Below are 17170 nucleotides of genomic sequence, written 5' to 3' on the forward strand. Positions count from 1 at the left end.
CATGGTTTGTCCTTGGCACTTTGGGGTCCAGTCTGTGATGGTGAGGTCCTGCTGGCATTGGGAACCTAAGGACAAAAGTCACAGCCGGCCAAGTGCCTGGCTTCAGACTGCTCCTGACAGTGTTCCCAAATCCTGGGGACACAGCCTCCCTCATGTTCCTTGGTCATGATCATTCCCAGAGGTCAAAGCCCATTCTTCCAGAGGCCCTAAGCCTCAACTTCCTGACTGGAGGGTCTAAAGGATGCCACACACTTCCCATGGCCTTCTCCGTTCCCTGCCCAGGTTCTGTGCTCACTGCTGGGCTGGCCCGCCATTCCTGGGAAAGAGGAATTGTGGCAGTTCTCAGGGGTACCTCGCTTCCTCCTGACTATGAGCAAGCAAAAATCAGAGGCAGCACTGTAGGCTACAAGCTTTGCGTCCTCGGCACAGCCCTCAACCCATCATACCCATTGCACAGATGGGGAGAACCCTAGGGCCAGAGAGACAATAAAATTTATAGTCACCCACAGACCCGGGAATAACCCTGGCCATGGGCTTGGCCCTTGGGGGAGCTGAGTCTCATCTTGTTCATGACAGTCATGAAGACGTCCTCATTCCTGCACCCCATTAGGACCTAAGCTCTGCAGATCTCTGTTTGCCTGATCCTGGCTGCACACCTCATTTTTCAACCTGCTTCTAACCACTCAGTCTGGCCAGATAAGGGCTCCCTTATGTCAAGAACTGGGTGGTTCCTTCCTTCCCAAGACCTAAGTCTACCTGAAACACCTGAGAATTGAATAGAAGGTGGATGATCATTTTGCATCGCTGTGCCTTGCCATTTGAAGGAGATCTGGGTGACTTCTGAGACAGAGAGAGCATCTTGGGTCCCAATCTGTTACCTTTCTCTGGAAGACCTCCAACCTGGTCTTTGGTAGGGAACTGAAACAGCCCCATGTCCCTTTCCAAGCCGGTCTCTTGGTGCTTGCCTCTGTGGCCAGCAGGTGGTGCTGTGGTCCCAGATTTGCAGGCCTCGAGCATAGTTATGCTCGGTGTCTGGGCTGCCGTTTGGGGTGGGTCCTTACAGTTGATAACCTTCTTCCTGTCATCTAGTGGGGAGGGACATTACTGAGGGCCCAAAGTCACAGTGTGCCCTTTGTCTCAGCTCTCTGCTCTCCTGAGAAATCACTCAAGTAGCTGCCTGGGCTTTCTTTTGTGTCCTGGACACTTTAGTTCCCAGCTATTTTGTGACCATGGCTGGACACAGCAGTCAGATCCCCTGTCTATCACACAACCATATGGAATAGAGACCCACAGCATGAGACGACATGCCAAAGTCAGGGTAAAATCTTGTGAGGTGACCTCCAAGGTCTGGGATGAGTGTACACCTGGCTGTGTTCCTAGCCCTCTGCCTGGGCCATCACCACAGCCTAGATAGATTGCTGCTGGGAGACCAGTTTAAGGCTGAGACCTTCTTCCTCCCTTACCACTTATCGTTAGTGTTAGGGTGCATTGTCCACCTATGGGCCTGGCCTGATGGGAGTGGACACACGACCAGGGAGCGTCAGGGTGAGGGAGTACAGTGGGACCCACCCCCATCCCCACCCCCTGAGGTTGGAGTCTGTCTTGGCCTCGGGTTCCCACCCTGCCTCTTCCTTGCCCTGCTTTCCCCAAGCCCCACCACCCTCTTCCTGCTTGAGGGCTCTCCCTTCTCCGTGCTTGCCCCTCCCAACTCTGCTTCTACGTCCCGCCCCTTTTTACTATGCCTATCTCCGCCGCTCTGTCAGCCCGTCTTTCTCTCTTTCACATCCCTGTCTCTCTCTTCCCAACAGAATCAGAGTTAAGTGACAAAAGAAGAATGATCCCCTCCTGCCAGGGTTATTAAAATCATGTTCTGCAATTGAGCGGCCAGAAGAGCTCTGGCTAATGACGGATGATGAGGCCACAGCGTCCCCGCAGCGGGAGGGAGCTACAAGCGGCTGCGGGATTACCACCAATTACTCTGCTTTCCCCTCCAGATCATCCTTCTCCTGGTCCTGGCAGATAAAGTCTAACCCTTGGCAAGGATGCTGGAGCTGGTGTACGGGGATGGGCAGAGCTGGTGTGTGGCCCTGAGGGTGCCGGCATCCTTAGCATCTGTGGGGATCATCTCATTTAATTAGGGCTCCACACAACAACCCTAGAGGCGGACATTACTGAGTTCTGAGCTCTGGAGAGATCAGGGCTCAGAGAGGTTAGGGAAGCCACCCAAAGTCACATAGTCAGGAATGACACATCTGGTACTTGGATCCCCGATTCCAACATTCTTTTACTGGTTGAACAACTTTCCCTTCATGCGGGGAACATTGGGAAAGATTTCTGTTCTCTGGAAAATGACGGCCATGGTCTGCAAGATGCTGTGTATGTGTGTGCTTGTGTTCTCTTGTATAGTAGAAAGCACGTGTTACCATGGGTGTAGATGTCAGAGGTGAGTCTTAGGTGCCATTCCTAAGGTGCTGTTCACCTTGTTTTTTGAGAGTCTCTGGAACCTGGGTCTAACTGATTAGGTTAGACTGGTGGCCAGGGAATTCCAAGGATTTGCCTGTCTTCCTTAAAAAAAAAATCATTACATTTATTTGTTTGTGAGTGTGTGCATGTGTGTGTATGTGTGCAACACGAGACACACAGAGTTCAGAGGACAGCTTGTAGTAGTTGGTATTCTTCCTCCACCATGTGGGTCCAGGAGATGGGACTTAGATCATGAGGCTGGCAGTAGGAACCTTTCCTCTTGAAACCATCTCACTGGCCCCACCCACCTGTCCTCCTGCTCCTCTTGGCAGTGGGGTTGCAGATGCGAGTCACTGAGCCTGGCTGGCTGTCTTAGATGGCTTCTGCGAATCACGCCCCAGGGGCAAACACTTTACTGACAATGCTGTCTCCCCAGTTCTTCTGGTAGGCTTTGCTTCTACAGGCTACCAGTGACAATGAGCAGCTCCTATCCTGCTCTTCCAGAGCACCTGGGTTTGGTTCCCAGCACCCACAACAGGTGACTCTCAGCTGCCTCTCTGCCTGGCTCCAGGAGAATCTGAAACCTCTGGCCTTCTTGGGCATTGCACTCACAGGCCACAAACACACGCACACAATTACATTTTTTTTTTTTAAAAAAAAGTAAGCAACTATATTACAGGCAAGTGGAGTTGAGTCAGACATTTGAAAGCACTTCCCAAAGGAATGGGTTCTAAAAGAGGGCAATGAGAGCCCGTGCTCACCTTCTTCGAGGGTCTTTTGAAAGCAAAGTGGTCCTTTGGAAGTCTTCCTAGGGCAGGCAGGGTTCTGACGCTGGAAACTGAGTGTCCTGGGTGTGTCTGTGGGATCAAGGAGTCTTGCTAACTCTACAAACATCATCATGAGGCTCTTTTGTTAGCCCAGCGCTGAGGCTAGATTGAGAAGCAGGGCCCTTTGGGTTAGAGGTGCTGCTCCTCATGGATGGAGACATGCTCACCAGGCTTCCCACGGGCAGTTCTGTGCTGGCTTAACTCTCATTCCTCCTGTAGAGTGAGTCTCCCCATTTTCCAGGTGAGTCCTCTGAGAAGAGAGAGTGTCTGTCAAGGTCCCATTGGAAGATAAGACTCTGTGCCTTGTCCCACAGACTTTTGACCAGTCTCCTTCCATGCTACCGGGCATGAGGGAGTTCCAGTGGGCTTCAGTGTCCTATGCTCCCATCCCCCCATCCTGCTTGTACTCAACCCCTGATTCTGCAGCTACCCGCCCTGGAGCTGGGGCTTGTCTGGCACTGCTCAGGACGAATGAGTATCTCTTTCCCATCTGGATTCTATTACTTTTCAGTTTATACTGGTCAAAAAGCACAAGATGAACGTCTGCAGGAAAAAAAATATAATCTTTGAGAAAATTGAAAATATATATCATTGTTTGGGGCTAGGGGCCCAGGGTCCCAGGAGAGTGGCTTTCCCTGCTTCAACCCCAGTTTAGTGCCTGACCAGCCCTCCTTGGCACACAGTTGGTTGCCTGTTGGATTGCAGGCTCCCAGTCACCCTCAGGGGACCTCCCTCTCAGCCTGGGGTCTCTGTTCAAGAACTGATCTCTAGAATGGGTGTGTGTTCCCAAAGACAGGGTGGTGCTGGGGAGGGAAAGGGGGATCTACATCTTTCCTGGGGGACAGCGTTCCTAAATATATTCAGGACCTCCAGATAGAAGGAGTACCCATCCAGAAGAAGCAGCCCCCACCTTGGAGTTAGCAGCCAAGGGGCATGGTGCTTCATGCTGTCAGAACTCTTCTGTGTGTTCCAAACACTTTTGATCTCCTTTATCTTCAGGTCAACAAGTGTCAAGCTGCCGCCACCTGAATCCTCGTGATGAGAGAACAGTCCCAGGCAACTGAAGGCACACATCCAAGTTCACAGAGTAGGGGGATGGGACCACCCCAATCTGCAGCTGTATTTCAGGACGCATTTGCCAACCACTGCGCTGTCAAGTTTTCCTTCACTAAAAGAGAAGAGGGGGCCAAGGAGGGAGAGGAGAGAGAATATCAACATGAGGAGGAGGATGATTCTAATCACATCCCTCTTTGGGACTGGGAAGAGTAGACAGTGGGGGTGCCCTATGAGCCATGTGATTGCTCATCCACATCTATCTTCTCACGCTACCTACCTGCCTATCTACCTACCCACTGACCTATCATCTATCTATCGTCTGTCTATCTATCATCTATCCATCCTTCTATCCATCATCTCTTTATCGCCCATTTCTCTCTATCAGCCCATCCATCAATCACCCAGCTGCCTAGCTGTCTGCCCGTGTCTATCATTTCTCATCTCTTATAAAGCGTGCAATCGTGTGGTTGTGGGGCCGCTTCTAAGCACGCCTGTAAACACGCCGTGCATTTCTGGATGTGTATGACAATGTGCCAGTACAGATCTGGATGTCCAGACCTGAGTCACCAGAGACCCCTCCCCCATACCCAAAAAAGACACACGCAGGAGGGGAGGGAGAAGCCCAGGGCCCTGGTTCCCCATAGAGCCCCAGCAGAGAGTTAATTAAACCCCTTTGCCAACGAGTGTGATAATTAGTGCTAATGGTTCAGCTTCAGCTAGGCAGCTGAAGAGGCTCCTGCTGGTGTGTGTGTGTGTGTGTGTGTGTGTGGTTGGGAACAGGTGGGGCTTTTGAGAGAACGTTATTCTTCTCAACATACCTATTCCTGATCTTTAGGGGCCCCAAGAAGCCGGGGAGGGGGTGGGTCTCCATCATCCTGGCTTGACTCTGTAAGTAGCCCAGGCTCTGTAAGTGTGTGTAATCTGGCCTTGCTGTTGAGTGTGCATGTGCGGGTGCCTGTGTGAATGAGGAACACTGTGCACCTTGCTTTGCTTACAGATGACAAGTGTATAACAATAATATGGACAGTCCCCTTGGAGTTAGCAATGTGATGACCCCAAAGCATGGCTCATAGGTTGGTGTGCATGGCTATGTGTGTCTGGGTGTCCTCCACGTGTGCCGAGGTGTACCCGAGTGTGGGTTCGTGACTGTGTGTGCCTGCGTGCGAAACAAAAGGCACGGAGCAGCTGGGCGGCTGACTTCGGGGCCTGACTGACATCCCTTGCAAATAAAGGTGACAATGAAATATAGTCCTGGAATTGCTGTGGATGCTCCATCAAGCAGGCGACACAGAATAGGTGAAGTTGTAAAATGTTCCCTGGGGAGCAGCTGTGCTGAGTGACAGCCGGTGCTCTCCCTGGCACTCCCTAGTGAGGCCCTAGGGCTGAGGATGCTCACCCTGGCACACTCAGGAGCCCCATCTATAGCTCATTTGTAGGGCAAAGGGCAGAGATGACTGGTCCATCCCCTTCCCTGCAGGGTTGTCTTAGTTACTGTCTTCAGAATGGTGAGTGCCCAGCCTCCACTCCATATATCCAACCTGGGTCTATTAAGGTCAGGGCCTGACTCCTGAGGAGAGGGTTGGGACCCTCTTTAGTTGCAGTTCCAGGGGCCTCTCCTAGTGGGCTGCTGTGGGTGTGGCTGTTTGCTCTGAGATTGGGATTCCCTCAGAGGAGTGTCAGGTGTTCCCTGGAGCCCTGGCACACCCAAGGATGTGGGTGCCTGTTCACCCATGAAGTCTTCTCTTGTTATGCGTACATTGATGTGTGTATGCCAAGTTTGGAGGTTGTGCAGCAAAGAACACATGAACTAAGGGCTTGCGGACTTGGTTCCAATCCAGCAGTGACCTCAGTCAGGTATGGTAGCTTTCACAAAGCCAGACTGCTGTTGAGACTTTGCTGGGGCTGCCTGAACTGGAAGGGAATGCCTGTTTATTCAACATCACAAGGCTGCTTTGCTGGGGGCCTCTGCTAACCCAATAGCCCAGAGAGGCTTACCGTCTCAAGTCCTTCCCTGTAGATCAGACTGCTGTGGCCATGGGAGAGCATGCGCTTGGACAGAGAGACAGGCTGGAGTAGCAAAGCAGCAGCTTGGGGCCACTTTGGTTGATTTATTTCATTTCCTTACTTTTTTCTTTTCTATCCAGAGGTGGGGTGTGTGTGTGTGGAGGGGGCAGCTGGTCTTCAAAGCCCACAGCAGATGGCTGGGATAGGAGGTGATGGGGGTGGGGCCTCTCTTTTCCTTCAGTCTGGGTTCCCTCAATCCTCTGGCTACACTTCCGGCTCTCCCACCGCTCTTCCTGGGATTGCCCCTGGTTCTCCCTGGGCGCTGGAGGTCATGTGTACGAATGCACACACAGAGGGACGTTCCTGTCACCTGTTGTGTGTCTCCACCCCAGGACAAAGCCCAGTTCTCCAGCAATGGGTCGAGAAGTGCCTCTGTGGAGCCTGGAAGACCCTGAACCCTGTGGGTGGTTCTCCGTGACATCCAGGAACCCCTGCATGGAAGCTGTTCTGTGAACACATCAGAACCCCAGGATTCACGGGCCACAGCTGGGCTTCTAGTATTGAGTGTGTCGCAGCAGAGGTGAGCATGGTGGCTGCTCAGGTGGTAGATTGTTCTGGGTGTCTGTGGAGGGGGCTGCGGGCCAGCAAGACCCGGATGAGCCCCACTCAAGAGAGGTCTTCCCTTGTCTTCCTGAGGCCCCGGGGCTGGCATGGGGGAGCACATAACTGGGTTCCTTTAGGGGACACGAAGTTCAGCATGGTGTCCTGTGCAGGGAAACAAATCCTTACGCCTTTGGTCTCCTTCCTGAAGGCTCTTAGCTTATCCTGAATCTTCCAAGTAGGCCACCAGTTGACTCCTGGGAGTCCTGAGGTCAATCTGAAAATTTCTAGCCTCTCGATGGACCCCATGAGCCCTGACTATTTCACCTTTCACAGACGTATTCTTGTTTACAAATGAGGTAGAAAAATTAGCCCCTGTCTAGAGGCTCCGGCTTAACAAAAGCACCTATCGAGGCCAATTTAATCAGAACAAAAGGAAGATGTCACTCAGACGTCTGATCATCCAATTGTTCAAAACCGTTCCTGCTGGAAAGCAGCTGCCCACGCCCAGGTCACTGGTAATTTCATTTTTGTATCAGACCATTGTATGGTGAATAATTACATACCTCAGTCACAAGCATGATAGCTGGAATGAAGGTGCATGCTGGAGGCGTGGTGTTCAGGGTCCAGAGCACAAGCTTTTGTTCTTCCTGACGGAGAGGAGACCTCAGGTCGGTTCCCTCGTTTCTCTGCACCACACTTCCCATGACTCTGTGGGAAGAAAGACACTCAGTTCGCAGGGTTTTCGTGAGTAGGAAGTCACAGTATGTATGAAAGGTTGGTCTCTTTTTTAGGTAGCTTGTTGCTACCTAAAAAGTAGTCAGTAGATTGTTACATTCGGGTGTCTGTGGTGTGCATGATGGACGTCTGGACATGTCTGTTATGGCTATGTGCATATCACATGTGCATGTGTGCATGCAATGGATGCCGGTATGTGATTGACTACTGTGAATAAGTAATAAATACCTCAATATCTGTATGTTTGTCATGAATGTCTATATATAATGGATACATGTGTGATATATGATTTGTGTATGTGTGTGTGTGTGTGAGAGAGAGAGACACCTACCATAAATATTTATGTGGTGGATAGTCATGATTGTGTATGAAGGGTTTTATGTGTGTCAAGTTATTTATATATTGTCACATGACAAAATCACACGAAATTTATTGGGTTTCCTTTTTGGTGCTATGGGAATTGAATCCAGGTGCTATGCCTACGCAATCTCTCTGTCTCTGAGTTACATCTCTAGCATTCTTTGACCTTAAAACAAATTTTAAAGCCAGGGTCTCTATAACTTGCCTAGGCTGGCCTTGAACTTGTGACTCTTGTATCAGCCACTCTACTGTATGAGATTACGAGCCTGAAAACTCTGGATGTGGCTCTCTCTGCAAGATCTTACTGGCTTCTATTTTCCACTCAGAGCCAGGCGGCCCTCATTTGGTAGGACTGAGTGGGCATTCTACAACAGAGAGGGCCCACAGAGGCAGGAACAGAACACAAATACCAGGCTGTTCCTTTCAAAGTTCCCTTTCTCATAAAGATTGAAGCAGGGGCTCGGAGCTGGGGGACAACACACTTCTTGGCCCATCTGGAGATTTGTCTGGCATCTCCCACTCCCCTGGGGCCTGAAACATTAGCTCAAGGCACTCCATTTTGAGTTGGTCTGTTGGGCCCAGTGTAGGAGCTCAGCCCAAACTGGCAGCTTCCTACAGATTTTACTTGATAATTACAGAGTACAGGAAGCTAGCACTGGCCAGGGCCTCTGAACTCGGATTCTATTGTTGTATATGTGACCAAGAGCCAACTTTTTTTTTTTCTGGCCTACATTCTCATTTGTGAAATTGGGATATTTAATGAGTGCCCTACTATATTCCAGACTAACAAAGGTGCTCTCACCCTGGGCACCTACGGGGCTTGTGTTGAGGCGCCCTCATCACCTGGGATGAGAGGCCACCGAGGATGTCTATGTGCGCAGTATCTTTCTCCGTGTCACAGCTGGGATGAAGGGACACACTCCTGTAGATAGACAGTTTCACTCACTGGAGTATGTACATGCACTCACACATAGCCACATCTCTGCTGTCATATGTGTCACCTGTGACTCAAGTCAGTCCATGCTTTCCCACGTGTTTCCATATCCATGTGTGCGCATGTGCGTTCTGGCACAGGCCCTGTTCCATCCCCACACATCAAAGTTGATGTTTGCATACTTCTATTGACGGGCTACTCATCCTCACAGGGCAGGAAGCTCTTCCTGGGTGCTGGCCTCCCTCCCTCCTTCCACCCTCTGCATCCCCACAACAAACCCACTCCTACCTTTAAATGGTTTCTCTTGGACTACAAAGCCACTGAGAATCATCTTGTTTTGGTCACAGATTGGGGCCCAGTCAGTTCTTCAGCCTATACACACAAACACTGGGAGAAAATGTTAATTGTGTTATTATTTTTCTTCATTTGAAAATGTAATACATGCCCATTAAAAACTTCAGGTAACACAAGAAAACAGAGGAAAGAAGTAAAACCTTTGCCACAGCAACCGGAGCCAACCAGCGCTAGTGTCTGTTAATTTAATTTTTGAATAGACAAAAAACATTTATAGGATTCAAAATTAAAAAATTATAAAGAGGTATTATTCAGGGAAAAATTTTCCTCCTGCATCTTAGACTTCTAGTTTTCCTGCCCCTCCCTGTGGATGAAAAAATGTTATTCATTCCCTATGTATTTATTTTCAGATACTTGATGTTTTATAAAGTTATTTTAAGATGTTGCCAGGTTGGGGGCTGGAGAGATGGCTCAGCGGTTAAGAACGTGTGCTGATAACTTTTGCAGAGGACGCGAGTTTGGTTCTTCATAGTCATGTCAGGTGCCTCGCAAACACCTGTCCCTCCAGCTCCAGGGCATCTGACTCTCCTGGCCTCTTCATGTCCCTGTACTCATGCCCACACATGCGCCCACGGCCACAGTCACACACCCACACCGTACACACACAATTTAAAATAGAAACCACAGAGCTTCTCTCTCTCTCTCTCTCTCTCTCTCTCTCTCTCTCTCTCTCTCTCTCTCTTCCCTCTCTTTCTCTTTCCCTTCCTGTTTGCTCAATTGCCTATGGTAGAACCTTTTCCCCACAGGTTTCAAGTCCAGCCACTTACCCTACTCTTACACGTGTACTTCTTGGACAAAATGTTCTGCTTGAGGTTTTGGGTGTCACTGGGCACTCCTCTGTGGGTCCATGGAACTTGATGACATTCTGGCATCATCAAATATCTTCGTCACACACATTTGCCACATCTTCCACGGTGCTTCCCATGAACCATTTAATTGACGCTTCCACTCACGGTGACAGTCCTGTTCCCCACCCACACCCCACAGAAAGGGAAGCACCTGGACAGCTCTGTGATGCAGGGTTCAGGGCCTCACCCTCTCAGGAGGCCGATGAATGTGGATGTCGTGGGATAGGACAATATGTGTTGTGTGTGCATGCATATGTATATGTGTGTGTATGCATATGTATATGTGTGTGTATGTATATTGATACAGGGTTTATGTGGCTCAGGCTAGCCTAGATTCACTATGTAGACCAGGTTAGCCCCAAACTTGTATCATTTATCTTCCTGCCTCTGCCTCCTGAGTGCACGTATTTCAGGTGTGTCCCACCACGACAAGCCGAGTCCCTGGCTGCTTTGGTGGGATTCTTCTCCCTGGATATGCTAACAAGGATCGGGAAACAAGGGTTTTTCCCACCAGGCACTGGGCTGAACTCTGTGCCATTGTTTACCCTAGCCCATCACCTTATAAAGAATGTACGCTTACCACGCTCAGTTTACATTGAGGAAAGGGGTTCAGAGAGGTGAAGTAACTTGCCCAAGACCACACAGGAATAGGCGGCTGAGCCTGGCCTCCGAGTTTCCCTCGCTGTCAGTGGGTTTATGACAGTAAGTGATGGCAGAGTTCTGCCAGCGCTGGCCCCACGCTCCTGCCCCTGCGTAGCCACTCTTCCACTGGGCCTGGTTGGCACGGAGCCCCAGGCCTCGTGATGGAGAATCTTCTCTTCACTGGGCTCCGAGGGGCATTGCGCTTAATGTTACTATGCTCCTCCTTTGAGAATTTCCTTTGCACACTTTTGAGGAAAATTTTTTTTAAATTTACCTTTTAAATATTATTCATTGACAGTTCCATACTGGTATGTAATATATTTTCATCATACTCACCTTCTATACCCCTCCCTCATAACCATTTCCTCTGGAGCCCTTCTCCTCCAAACATGACCCTCTCCTTCTTTCATGATTTTTCAGAAAAAAAAATTACCCACTGGGTTAAAATATGGCTGCTGTCATGAGCACAGATGTGGGTTCATTTCCAACAAGCATGGGCAACTTGTTGGTAGCTATACCACTGAAGAAAATTGATTCCCCCTCCCCAGCAGCCATTAATGCCAATAGCTCCTTGACTTGGGGTGGTGTCTGCCTTTCAGGGTCTCGGGGTGGGCAGTGGAGGGCAATGTGGTAAAGGGTCATGTTGAAGGGTACAAGTTCAGGGGGCAGACCACATTCCAAGCACATTCTATCCTTCACTGCTGTGTGTCCATGAACGAGCTTCCTAGCCTCTTTGGATCTCCTATCCTTTTCTCTAAAGTGGAGAGAATCAGAGATGCTGTGTGAGAGGCCCTGCCCATTGAAGAGTTACTTTTCTGACTGCGGAAGCCAGCCGGGAGCTCAGAGGACTGAGGTTGCTCCCCTTGGCCATCCTTCCTGCCACTTCCCCAGTTTCTTCCTCTTCTGTCCCTGGCCAGGCAGGGTCATGGGGTAGCTGTAGAGCTAGGCAGTTCTGAGCCTACCTCAGAGGATGCAGCATAGAGTGAGACTAGTCAGGGGCTCAGGCAATGACAGATGGGGTGACTGAGGCCCAGAAGGAGGGAGTTGGGTTGGCCCACTCCGTTCTCTCCTGCTGTCCCTGTTTTTGGAGTGAGCCAGTTCCCAGACATGCCCTGGCCCTGCATTGCTCTGTCTTTTTCGTTCTTTCTGATAAAGAATCTCTCTCTCTCACTGCCCTTCAACCCCCAGCCTTAGGCTGACTTTGGGTGTCTTCCTCTACTGAGGTCCAATACATATTTTGAAACAAGTTCTCTCACTGAACCTGGAGCTCACTGGTTTAGTCAGACTGGTGGCCAGTGAGCTTCAAGAATCTGCCTGACTCAGCGGCCTCCTCCCCTCAGCTCTGGAGCATCATTCCCGCCAGAGTTTTATACAGGTGCCGGAGATCTGAACTCAGGCCACGCTTGCATAACAAGCATTTCACCAACAAAGCCACCTCCCCGCTAGCCAATGATTCTGGCCTTTTGCCCCATCTGACCCAGGGGATTCACTGGGAAGACCCAGACCCGACTTCCCCTTGGGCCTTGACTGCAGCCCCACATTGAGACCAGTGAGCTCTGCTGGTGGACAGAAACTTCTCAGGGTAGGAGGGCTACTTCCTCGGACTGAGCTGAGCCGGTACAGTTATGTCATTCCTCTCAGAATGAAGGGGGGGGGGGAGAGAGAGAGAGAGAGAGAGAGAGAGAGAGAGAGAGAGAGAACTTGTGCTTTCCCAGAACAGTGACCACTGCACCACAAGAACAGCCCTGGGCCTCTCCTCCTCCCACTAGATTTCCTCTGGGACCAAGGTGTGTCTCCTACAGGGCCATACAGGGGTGGGGTTTCTCCTCCCTCAGACCAGACACCCCACCTCTGTGTTGAGCTGTGCTTTTGCTCAAACAGGGGCTCCAATCACTCCATTGTAGGTCTCCCAGGCTGCTCTGACATACCTGGCCAGGAGTTCATTGTCAGGCACGTAATTGAATTCCTGAACATTAACAAGTCAATCATAGAACTGTAATGAGTCCTGAGTAATTTCACACATGTGCGTTAATTAAATAGCTGTCCCGCTCTTAATCCACTGGAAGTTAATCATTGGGGAATTAGAAGGTGTCAGCCGGGAACTTCATTAAGGCAGGGTGGGTGGGAGTGGCCAGGGGAAGGCCAGGGAGGGAATGAGGTTGGGCCCTCCATCATAATGCTTAGGAACAGGACCATGAGTGGGCAAAGAGGGGTCTGTAGGCCAGGGTCCTAGTTCCTGTGGAATTCAAGGTCAAGGATCTCCCTTTTCTTAGTTTTTGCCAGTCCTACAGTCTGAAGGAGAACTCCTATTCACCCTACTACATCCCAGGCCTGCCTGCCCATCCCTGCTTCACCTTTACTGTCTCTGTCTCCTAAGTGTTGTGACTAAAGATAGGTGCTACCACACCTGAATCCTTGCAAAAAAAATTTTTTTCTTTACATTCTTTGTTAATTTTCTTACTTTAAAATTTTTCACACAATACATTTTGGTCATATTCCTTGTCCCTCCCCAAGTCCTCCCTGAACAGTGTTGTTTTGATCCGCAGCTGTTGTGTTTGGCAGCTGTGCAGGACAGAATACCTGCTCGTAGTGATGTGTTATAACTATTTGGTTGTCATGGCTCTGGAGCATCAGTTCTCAACCCGTGGGTCCCTTGAGACCACTGGAAACCACAGGCATTTATATTAGGATTCACAAGAGTAGGAAATCACAGTGATGGGGTAAGCAATGAAAATAATGACATGGCTGGGGGTCGGCACAGCACGAGGAGCTGTACTAAAGGGTCACAGCCTCAGGGAGGTTGAGAACCGCCGCTCTAGAGATCTCATCACCAGCAGATCTTACATCTGGTCAAGACAGAAGCCAGTGTTTCCACCGGAGCCGGCAGCTGCAAAGCCCGGTGTCCCAGACCAGGGCAGGGGGGGCACTCTTGTCCTCTCCCCCTTTAAGGACAAAACAAAAAATGTGTTTGTTTGCTTATTTTTGTGTGTATGCATAGGTGTTTTCATGTTATGGCATGAGTGTTTGTTTTTCTGTGTACATGTGTGTGTGGGTGTACTCATGCTAGGGCACAAGTGTGGGTAGAAGACAATTTACATGTCATGTTATGGCACGAATGTTCATTTTTCTGTGTGAACATATGTGTGTGTGCATTCATGCTAGGGCACGTGGGTAGAGGACATTTACATGTCACGTTACGGCACGAGTGTTTGTTTTTCTGTGTACACATGTGTGTGTGTGTGCACTCATGCTAGGGCTTGTGGGTAGAGGACATTTACATGCCAGTTATGGCATGAGTGTTTATTTTCTGTGTACACATGTGTGTGTGTGTGTGTGTGTGTGTGCATTCATGCTAGGGCTTGTGGGTAGAGGACATTTACATGCCAGTTATGGCATGAGTGTTCATTTTCTGTGTACACGTGTGTGTGTGTGTGTGTGTGTGTGTGTGTGTGTGTGTGCACTCATGCTAGGGCACGTGGGTAGAGGACAATTTACAGGAGTCTTTTCCCTTCCACCGTGCGGGTCCTGAGGATGGAACTCAAGTCGTCAGGCTTGGCAGAGAAGAACTTTACCCGCTGACCCATCTTGCTGGTTTTCCTTTTGTTACCCTTAGGCCTTCACCTGACCGGATGTGGCCCACCCACACTAGGGATGGCAGCTGGCTTTTCTCTCTGTGACTCTCTCAAGTAGATATTTGGTCTTCACCTCATTTCCTGCCATACAGTTCTTAGGTTCCTTGGTATCTTTGAAGTGATCAATGTCTATCTGTGGGTAATGACGTGTCTGGTGCTACGTCCCCCGCCCCAGCTCCAGAATGGTGATTGGTTACCAGGGCAACCAACTACGTGACTGAAGGATTGGTGCCATGCCTAGGCCTTCAGGGAGAAGAGAAGGCCAATGATCTGATCAATAATGTCCATACAGCAAATTCTCCACAGAACCTCAAGGCCCAGGGACCAGGAGCCCTGGGGGCCCCAGACACACTGAGTGGGGTACAGCTGGGAGGGCAGGGATGCTCTGTACGTAGTCCTCCACTCCTTGCATGTCGTCCGTCTGGCTGCTCCTCTGTAACTTTCCTAATATCCTCTGTGATAAATGGGCAAACCTAAATCAAGTATTTCCCCGAGTTCCGGGAGCTGGTCTAGTAAATTAATCAAACTTCAGGAAGGGGTCGTGGAAACCCTGATTTATAGCTGGCTGATCAGAAGCGTGGGCTACAATCAGGGGATTGCAATAGGTATCTGAAGTGGGGGCAGCTTTTTGGAATGGACTCCCCCACCTGGAGGGTCTGAACTATTTCCCAGGGAGTGCATCTCAGACCCGGGTCACAGTTGGAGGACTGTGGGGGTGGTATATTCATGGGACAAAGTGACAGCTTTTCCTTCCCAAATCATGGTGGATTAGGTTTCCTTTAGCACAGGTTAGGTTTTTGTCAATTTGGTACAACCTAGAGCCATTTGCCGAAAAGGAACCTCGATTGAGGAAAGGCTCCTTTAGAACACCTGAAGGTAAAGTCTTTCAGGGCGTTTTTTTGATTAATAACCAAGTCACGCGGAGCAAGTCAGTAAACTGCTTCCGTTTCTGCCTCCAAGCTCCTGCCCTGAATTCCTGCCCTGACTTCTCTTCATGCTGGACTGTGATCAGAAAGTGCAAGGCGAATAGACCATGTTCACAGCAGCAGTAGGAAAAAACAAAACAAAAGGAAACCAAAAAGCCAGAAAGTCCCCATCCACCAAAACCAACCAACCAACCAAACAAACAAAACCAAAAATCAAACAAACAAAATCAGCACACATACACACACACACACACACACACACACACACACACACAAACAACCCCCTCCCCCCAAAACCCTAAACCAATCAACCGACCAAACAAACAAATAAACAAACAAAAAACAACCAAAAAATCCCAAGGGCATCCCCCCCATGATTCTCAAGAAAAGTCCACAAGGGTGCCTAAACCACTGAATGGAGCTAGTGATTGATCCCAGTAGAAGCTCCGTGAAGCAGAGGAACTGGGGCCTCCTGGGAGTCCTGACAGTGTCCACCAGAACAAGGTGGTCGAAGTCACTGGTGGTTCTTGGGCTACAGCAGCCTGCATTGCTAATGGGTTTTATTTTCCCTTCCCCTGGGGATAAAATTAGGGTATTTTTTTTTTCAGGCCATAGGCAAGCTCTGACCGCCTGTGCTAACCCATACAAGCTAACACTAGATGGAACTCTTCACTAGACCGTGGTCAAAGCGCTTTTTGTTTGCAGTCTCCTTTGTGACGTGGTTCATAGGCTTAGCATTTGAAGCTCTCTGTCATCCACGTATTTAGAGCTCTCCCTGCTGGGACCAAGTCACTTGAAAATTGCAAACCCGAGTCACAGCATGAGCTGGAATGACTTTTCAGGTGCCTCATAATCTAGTTCTCCCAGACTGTGCCTTCCCACTCCATCCTGGGGTTTGCCAGGGCTTTCTGGCTTAGTGGTCTCCTCTGCGCCCCCAAGGACCTCTGTGGGAACATGTTACTGCCACCTTATTTTCAGACCTCCCACCAACTCTGCCCCAGTGCTGGTTCTGAGCTGCAAGGATGAGGGAACGCTGTCTCCTTCCATTGGGCATCCTAGATATTGACAGACATGTTCCTCTATTTCCCACCCAGGAGTTGAGGTCATTTTTTCACTAATCCAGCCCATTGCTATGAGAAGCAAATACCTTATTTAGAAAGCTTTTCCCACTAGGCAGGTCCAACATGGAACCATGTTGGAATTTGGTATGTTTGAAGAGATGACCTTCATGTGTAGTTGGCATTTTCTTTGGGCTGCCAATCAGCTCCCAAATAAAGAGAAAAGCATAACTTATTTCCTAACTCAATACATTTTCTGAATTTCATTTTAAAGTTAAGACATCCTGATGTGGGATTCCCCTCTGTATGCCATGAATATCGCTGGTTAATAAAGGAACTGCTTTGGAACTATGCCAGAGCTATAGGGGAGCAGAGGTTGGTGGGGAGGACTGGACTGAATGCTGAGAAAAAGAAGGGCGGAGTCAAAGAGAAACCATAGACCTGCTGGAGATAGACACTGGGAACTTTACCTGGTAAGCCACAGCCATGTGGTGATAAACAGATTAATAAAAATGGGTTAAATTAATATAAGAAATAACCATTATTTCCTCATGTTAATTATTATCTAATTATTATATAGTATTATAATAATATTAATAAAAATACAATCATATTAATAAAACTATTAATAAAAATGGGTTAAATAAATATAAGCCAATAAGAAGCTAAAGCTAATGGGCCAAGCAGTAATTTAATTAATACAGTTTCTGTGTGATTATTTCAGGTCT

Source organism: Myodes glareolus, chromosome 3 (assembly GCF_982192425.1).
Source record: "Myodes glareolus chromosome 3, mMyoGla1.1, whole genome shotgun sequence".
NCBI classification, from domain to species: Eukaryota; Metazoa; Chordata; class Mammalia; order Rodentia; family Cricetidae; genus Myodes; species Myodes glareolus.